This window comes from Pinus tabuliformis, chromosome 4_2, assembly GCF_031772625.1.
Source record: "Pinus tabuliformis cultivar Carrire ecotype Pingquan chromosome 4_2, CPIR1, whole genome shotgun sequence".
Taxonomy (NCBI): domain Eukaryota; kingdom Viridiplantae; phylum Streptophyta; class Pinopsida; order Pinales; family Pinaceae; genus Pinus; species Pinus tabuliformis.
Window position 1 is genome coordinate 974,642,249 of NC_142304.1, and position 6,349 is coordinate 974,648,597.

Genomic DNA, 6,349 nt, shown 5'->3' on the forward strand with positions numbered 1-6,349 from the left:
GCTTTTCTATCCCTTTATGCAGCCTTTGAACATTGGTCCTACTAACATCTAGAAACTGGAGCTGCCGGAGACCGCTCAAGGACTTGGGTAGTTTCTGAATCTCCGTCTTAGATAAATTCATATACTTTAAAAGCTTTAAATTCCCGATAGAATTGGGCAATGATGTGATGGAAGTTCTACTTAAATCTAACACACACAGATATCTCATATTGTCAAAAAAGCTAGGGGAGATTGATGTAAGAGAGCCATTATGAGATAGCAATAAACTTCGGAGTGCTGGACACTGGTTGCCCTTCTTGATTGTAGATATCTCATTTTTCATTAATGAAATTCTACGCAATCCTTGGTACTCTTCCGCTGGCATGCTTGGCACTCCGGGTTTTATCAAACATTTAGTTTGCTCGGAAACAGCTAAATCATGCAGCAAGTCGTGCATTTTGCAACTGTTTACTCGCCCATTCCAACCAACCTCTGAAACTTCGATCAGGCATCGATCAATAAGTTCTTCCATGTAGGAGTAGCCTACATCATATGCTTCTTGTAATTGCGCAGAAACAAATCCCTGAGCAATCCATGCATGCACTAAACAATCAGACTCTATTTCAGTATTCTTAGGATAGACAGAGCAGTAAAGAAAACAAGGCTTTAGATGATGAGGCAAAGCCTCGTAGCTGAACTTCAATGACGGCATAACGCGGTCGCTCATGCCACGTGTTTTATTTAGATGAAGAAGGTTATCTTCCCATTTATTCGGAAGATCACTGGCCAGAGTTGCCATATGAGCTCCTATTGTTTTTATGGCAAGGGGCAGTCTGCCGCATTTGTTTACAATTTCGCGGGCTATCGTCTCCACTGCCTTGGGACACTGGTGTGGATCATCTGGGAAAGCATGGACGCAGAATAAGCGCCAACTGTCTCCTTCTGATTAACTATTTTTGTGGAGAATTTGATCTCCAGCCCGCAAGTACTTTGCGACATTTTCTTCGCGCGTTGTCACCACAACCTTATCTTTGGTTCTGCATGGCAAACTCTGTCCCACACGTCATCAACAGCGAATAAACAGCTTTTTTTATCTAAAAATCTGTGAATCTCCTCTCTAAGCTCCTCCTCGCTTAGCTTGGTCAACATTCTATCATCTAGCTGGTCGGCCCCTTTTTTATCATTTTGCCGGTCGGCCCCTTTTTTATCATTTAGTTGGTCGGCTCCTCCTCCTTCGAACTGCTTGGCTCTCTCATTTCGCTTAAATTGCTTCACCATAGCACGGAGAAGTTCTATAACTGCGAATTTCTGAGGAAGTGCTAACCAAACCTGACAGCCGAAGCGTTTATGGACCACTTCGCTGTTGAAAACGTATTGGAGCAGGAGAGTTTTGCCCTGCCCTCCCATGCCCACAACGGCAATAACTGGAGGGTTGTCTTCCTTCAATATCCATTCAGTAATCACTTGAATATCGCCGTCCATGCCCACAATCTGTGATTCTTGAAGACGAGCATGTGATCTTACCCGCCTTTCTATACAACTATCTGCACGCCTTACCTGACCATGAGCATCCACATCTAAAACAGTAGCAAGCAATTTGAGATTTTCTGCATTAACCAGTTGGATCTGCTTGAATCGTTCCTTTAATACCCTAATTTTGCGGCCCATCTTTAGCCGTAATTTCAGTTTGGGAAACATGTTATCAGCTGCCACACATTCCTCCACTAGGTACTCAGCATCGGCAACAAAATCCTCGAGACTCTCAAGCCAATTTGACACTGAAGCGAAGTTCCTTTTCTCTCCGGCGTCCGTCAAAAGACATTTAATGGAACGAAGCTGCTCACTAAAAAATTAAAAATTCTTTCTGAAATTAACAATCAGCGATACATGTTGGGAGAGTTTGTCTGCGACCAGAGGAATAAATTTGCCTATAAGCGCGCTAACAACAGCTGCTTCTGCCATGCTTCCTTTGACCCTCGTAGAATAATTATTGCAGGATATTAGTGTGCTCTCTGATTCTGTAGCAACTGCAAGTAAGAATAAGAATGAAGAGATTATTAGTTGTTACAACTAGCTAGAAAAAGAGGCCAATCATTCCATCGCAGCAAGAATAAGATTTGGAAGGATATTCCATGTTACGCCACGCTAGCAAAAGAAGTAAGTAGAGTGAGAATGAAAGGCTATTCCCTGCCGCACCACATTAGAAGGAGAGGCAAATCATTTCAAAAGCTTATTCCATGCTCCACCAATCTAGAAAATAAGGTTAATCTTTCCATTACAGCAAAATTAAGAATGAAAAGTTTTACCATGTTCAACCACATTAACAAAAGAGAGACTAATCATTGAAAAGGTATCCCATACGACATCAAGATAGAAAGGAGGAAAATGATTCCTCAGCAAGAATAAAAGGTCGTTCCATGCGACAATACACTTTAAAAAAATGCGAATTGTTTGAAAAGGTCATTTCACACTGCACCATGTTCCATGTTAAGGGAAATTAACGACGCATCATTTTATTCACAATTTCACTGCTTCCGACAAAGAATTATCGTGATCATAGTAAAATGGTTGTAAATGGGGATACGGATCTATCTGCAGTAAAATTTCACATGATCCCAAGTTTGCTAAGTTTTGATTTGGATCATGTTGGCTAAGTTTTGATTTTGTTTAATTGAGTTTGATTGCAAAATTAGTAAACTGAACCAGTGTAATATGTAATATTTTTTATTAATATATAATTGAAATTATGTTATGTAAGAGAATTAAAGTCAGATTTGAATCACAATAAGTTTTAAGCTTTTCATTTTTTGATAGAATAATATACTAATTCATTTATATATTTTTTAATTTTTCAACTTTTGTTATTTGAGTTATTGATTTTAATTTTATTATATTTATATTAAGATAAATTGAAATAATTTTATTTATGATGTTAAAATATTGATTAAGTATTAAATTTTTGTTAATATATTTACTGTTATAGAATTGTGTTATATTTATCAAATATATTAGCGTCTTACTTTAAATAGTCATTATAAAGACTTGATCAATGTTTTTTCCAAATCAATACTATAAAGGTATTATATTCCTTAATAAAGACATGCATTTCCTCTAAAAATAAAAGTGAAATTGTAAAAGTCTTTGAGTATCCACCTTTTAACAATTACACAAGGTATATTTGATCATAAAATAAATCAACTATTTAGATCCTTTCTATATAAAATTTGTAAGGAATTGTCTGTGAGAAACATAAATTAAGTTATAATATTAGTATCTAAACATAATACAACTATGTCAAAATTCTAATTTGATATTTAAATTTAATTACATTTATCTCATATAAACAAAATAATTAATTTTATTTAAAAAACATAAGAGTCTTTTAGATTTTGTTTTGAATTTAGAGGCTCTTTGTGTTATTTACAGGCCATATCGATGAACGATGACATGGCTCTTCCTCAGAATTCAAATTCTAGGAGGGTCGAGGAAGCGTTTGCACCTAGCTTCTATTGACTGCGATTTATCAAAACTCTCGTGACTGCTCACAAATAGAGAAAGGGATTGAATATTAATCTATTGAAACCAGAAACTTATGGAACCTATGGAGATTGTGATTTTACCTTGTAAATTTAGAAATTCTCTTCTAAACCACTGGTCTTTGGTGGATTTTCAATTAAAGATGTTTCTAAATTTAGATAGCCGATACTTTTCAGATGTTGCTGAGTAGAATAGCTGTCGCAGCTAAATATAGGTGCAAAATTAACAGTCATGAGAATGTGTGATAATTGTGTTGTATTTACTGTGCAAAGTTGTCCATCATAGATCATAATTCTGAGCAATATCGCCAAATGTGTGCTGTTTTCTGCCATGAAGGGCGGAAGGAGCCCCATAAAATTTTGCGGAATTGAAATTTAATGTTAAATATAAAACTGTGTTCTACCTCAAAGTTCCATTTGTTATTATTATGGTGGTTGTTATTGGGATGTCAAACACTTATTGTTATTGCAGTTTCTTTTAGGTGCTTGAGTGGTGGTCCTGGCAGGTCTAAGAACATTTATGTATTAATTATTCTTCCTATTACTTACTGATATTATTTATTGCAGCTGGTTTTTCATTTTTTTGGAATGTAGATTTTGTTACTTACTAATATTATTTATTGAAGTGGCTTTTTCATTTTTTTTGGGATGTATATTTTATTTATTGTAGTGAGTTTTTCATTTTTCTTGGAATCATAATATTGAATAGAGTTTATAAGTGTGAGTTAGAGGAATTGTCTGGAAAGTTATGGAAATTCTAGTTATATTTAGAGAAAATCTGCAAGGATTTTTCTAAATCCAAGTTATAGTTGTTAAACTTCAAAATTATAGGTGTCCTAGATGTTTTTGATGTTGTTGAATCTATTTTCCACCATAAAAAACACGATTCAAACAGTGCCTCTACAAGTTTTTTTGAATTTTTTTACCCGGATTCAAGCTACTTTTGGCTGTCTGCAATTCCTCCACCTCCATAGACATCTCCCTGTTATAAATATGTTTTAGATTGTTGAAATATATAGTAAAAAACTTAATTTAAATTATAAAAAATTAAGAAATTTGATTTTAAACGGTCCATAATCTAAATGCTTCAGAAAATTTTGAAAATACTAAATCTATATATATTCGATTAAAAAATCAGTTTGTTCAAACAAATTAAAAATTTAGAAAAAAATATAAACATTTAATAATTAAATAATACAGATTTTTTTCCCGATATCGTGGAGTCTTTATTAACGAAGTTGACTCCATAATTGTCAGCGCCGTTTTCCATGGTGAAACTCTGTCCGGATTTTGGTCAGATCCATAAATTTTCGTCCAAAGCAAAGGCCTTAAATTTAGAAACTCTATAAACTCTACGTCATACTTTTCTTTAGGGCATAGAATTTAAGCGCTTTTGATGATGATTCTTTTTGGAAAAGTTGTGGATAGAAAAAATAAAAATAAAAATGAAAATGTGCAGGGTGTTTTGGCAATAAAATAAGATAAATTTATAAAAAAATTTATAAGTTTATTTTAGTGTCTTGTTTTATAATTATAATTTTAAATTTAATTAAAATTTACTAAAATTATATATTTGAGTTTTAGAATTTATATAATTATTAATTTAAAATTAAATTTATTTATATATTAAAAAACATATTTTACATAAGAAACAAAAAATAATTGGTTAATATTAGGTGGACCAAATTCTTCAATAAATGGATTAAAATAAATCTTTTCAAAGAAGACTAAGGATTATTCAACCAAAGGAAAAGTTTTTAAAATAGAATAACACTTATTTTAATAGAGAACTTGCAACTTTTCTACTAACCTACCTGATCAATGTCCTAATCTAAAGTTAGGATTAGATCAATTTCCCAATCCACAATTATCATGAATATTACTTTACTATCATAAATCTTCACTTGTATTAAGGGGTTTATCATTACTTTTAACATTGAAATTTTACAATTTATTTTTATAACATTTTATAATTACATGGTTAGTTCAATAACCATGTTTTTTCCTATCTTCTATATGTAAGGCCAAATATATTTGATTGGTTGTTGAGGGACTCTTGAGACAAAATTGATCATGTCATTTATGGGAATTAAAATTAGGCAAAGAGAATAATAACAATTTTTCCCAACCAGCAAATATAAACAATATTTTTCTTAAGAGGTCACATGTTAAAAAATAGAGGAGAGTAGGAAAGAGCATGTATGCCTTCTTAGACTTTAGTAATCAAATCATAGAGATTGGTCCCTTATCCCATAAATAAAAAAGTGGGTATCATACACCAATTTGATGTCTAACTTTGCCATGACCTTCAAAATGGATGATGATTAAAACGAAAAATAACATCTTCAAAATATTATAACCTTACATATATGACCATGCTAAAAACTTAAGTAAATTATGCTCAATAAATATTAAGCACCATGTACTAAGCCAAATGTTTGACTCGCTTCCCTTACATCTTGTTTGTTGGGTGTGAATAAAGTGATATTCAATGGATATGATAGAAAGATAGTAAGCCAATTATTGGCTTAGTGCATGGTGCTTAATATTTAACATGAATGCCTTTACATCTCTAAAATGACAAATAGAAAATTCACCACACAACTCCTAAATAATGAATTTTAATACGTGTTATTGACAACCACCCACAATCGAAAATTCACCATCGACAACAACAAAAGAGCATTAATTTATTCTGTCTCAATGCATAAAAGTACATATTGCACACTATCTCTATGCGATTAGAGTTCATGTTATCGAGTAGAGGAAGCAAAGACCTCTACAGTCGAGAGAGAAGTAATGCGATCTTAGTGAAACCAAGTAATTAAAATTGT

The 6,349-nt window shown here is 32.9% G+C and overlaps 1 pseudogene; it reads right to left on the bottom strand.

Moving 5' to 3' along the window:
- Positions 1 to 19: 19 nt before the first annotated feature.
- LOC149172886 (disease resistance RPP13-like protein 4) lies at positions 20 to 2,267 on the bottom strand (annotated as a pseudogene).
- Positions 2,268 to 6,349: the final 4,082 nt, after the last annotated feature.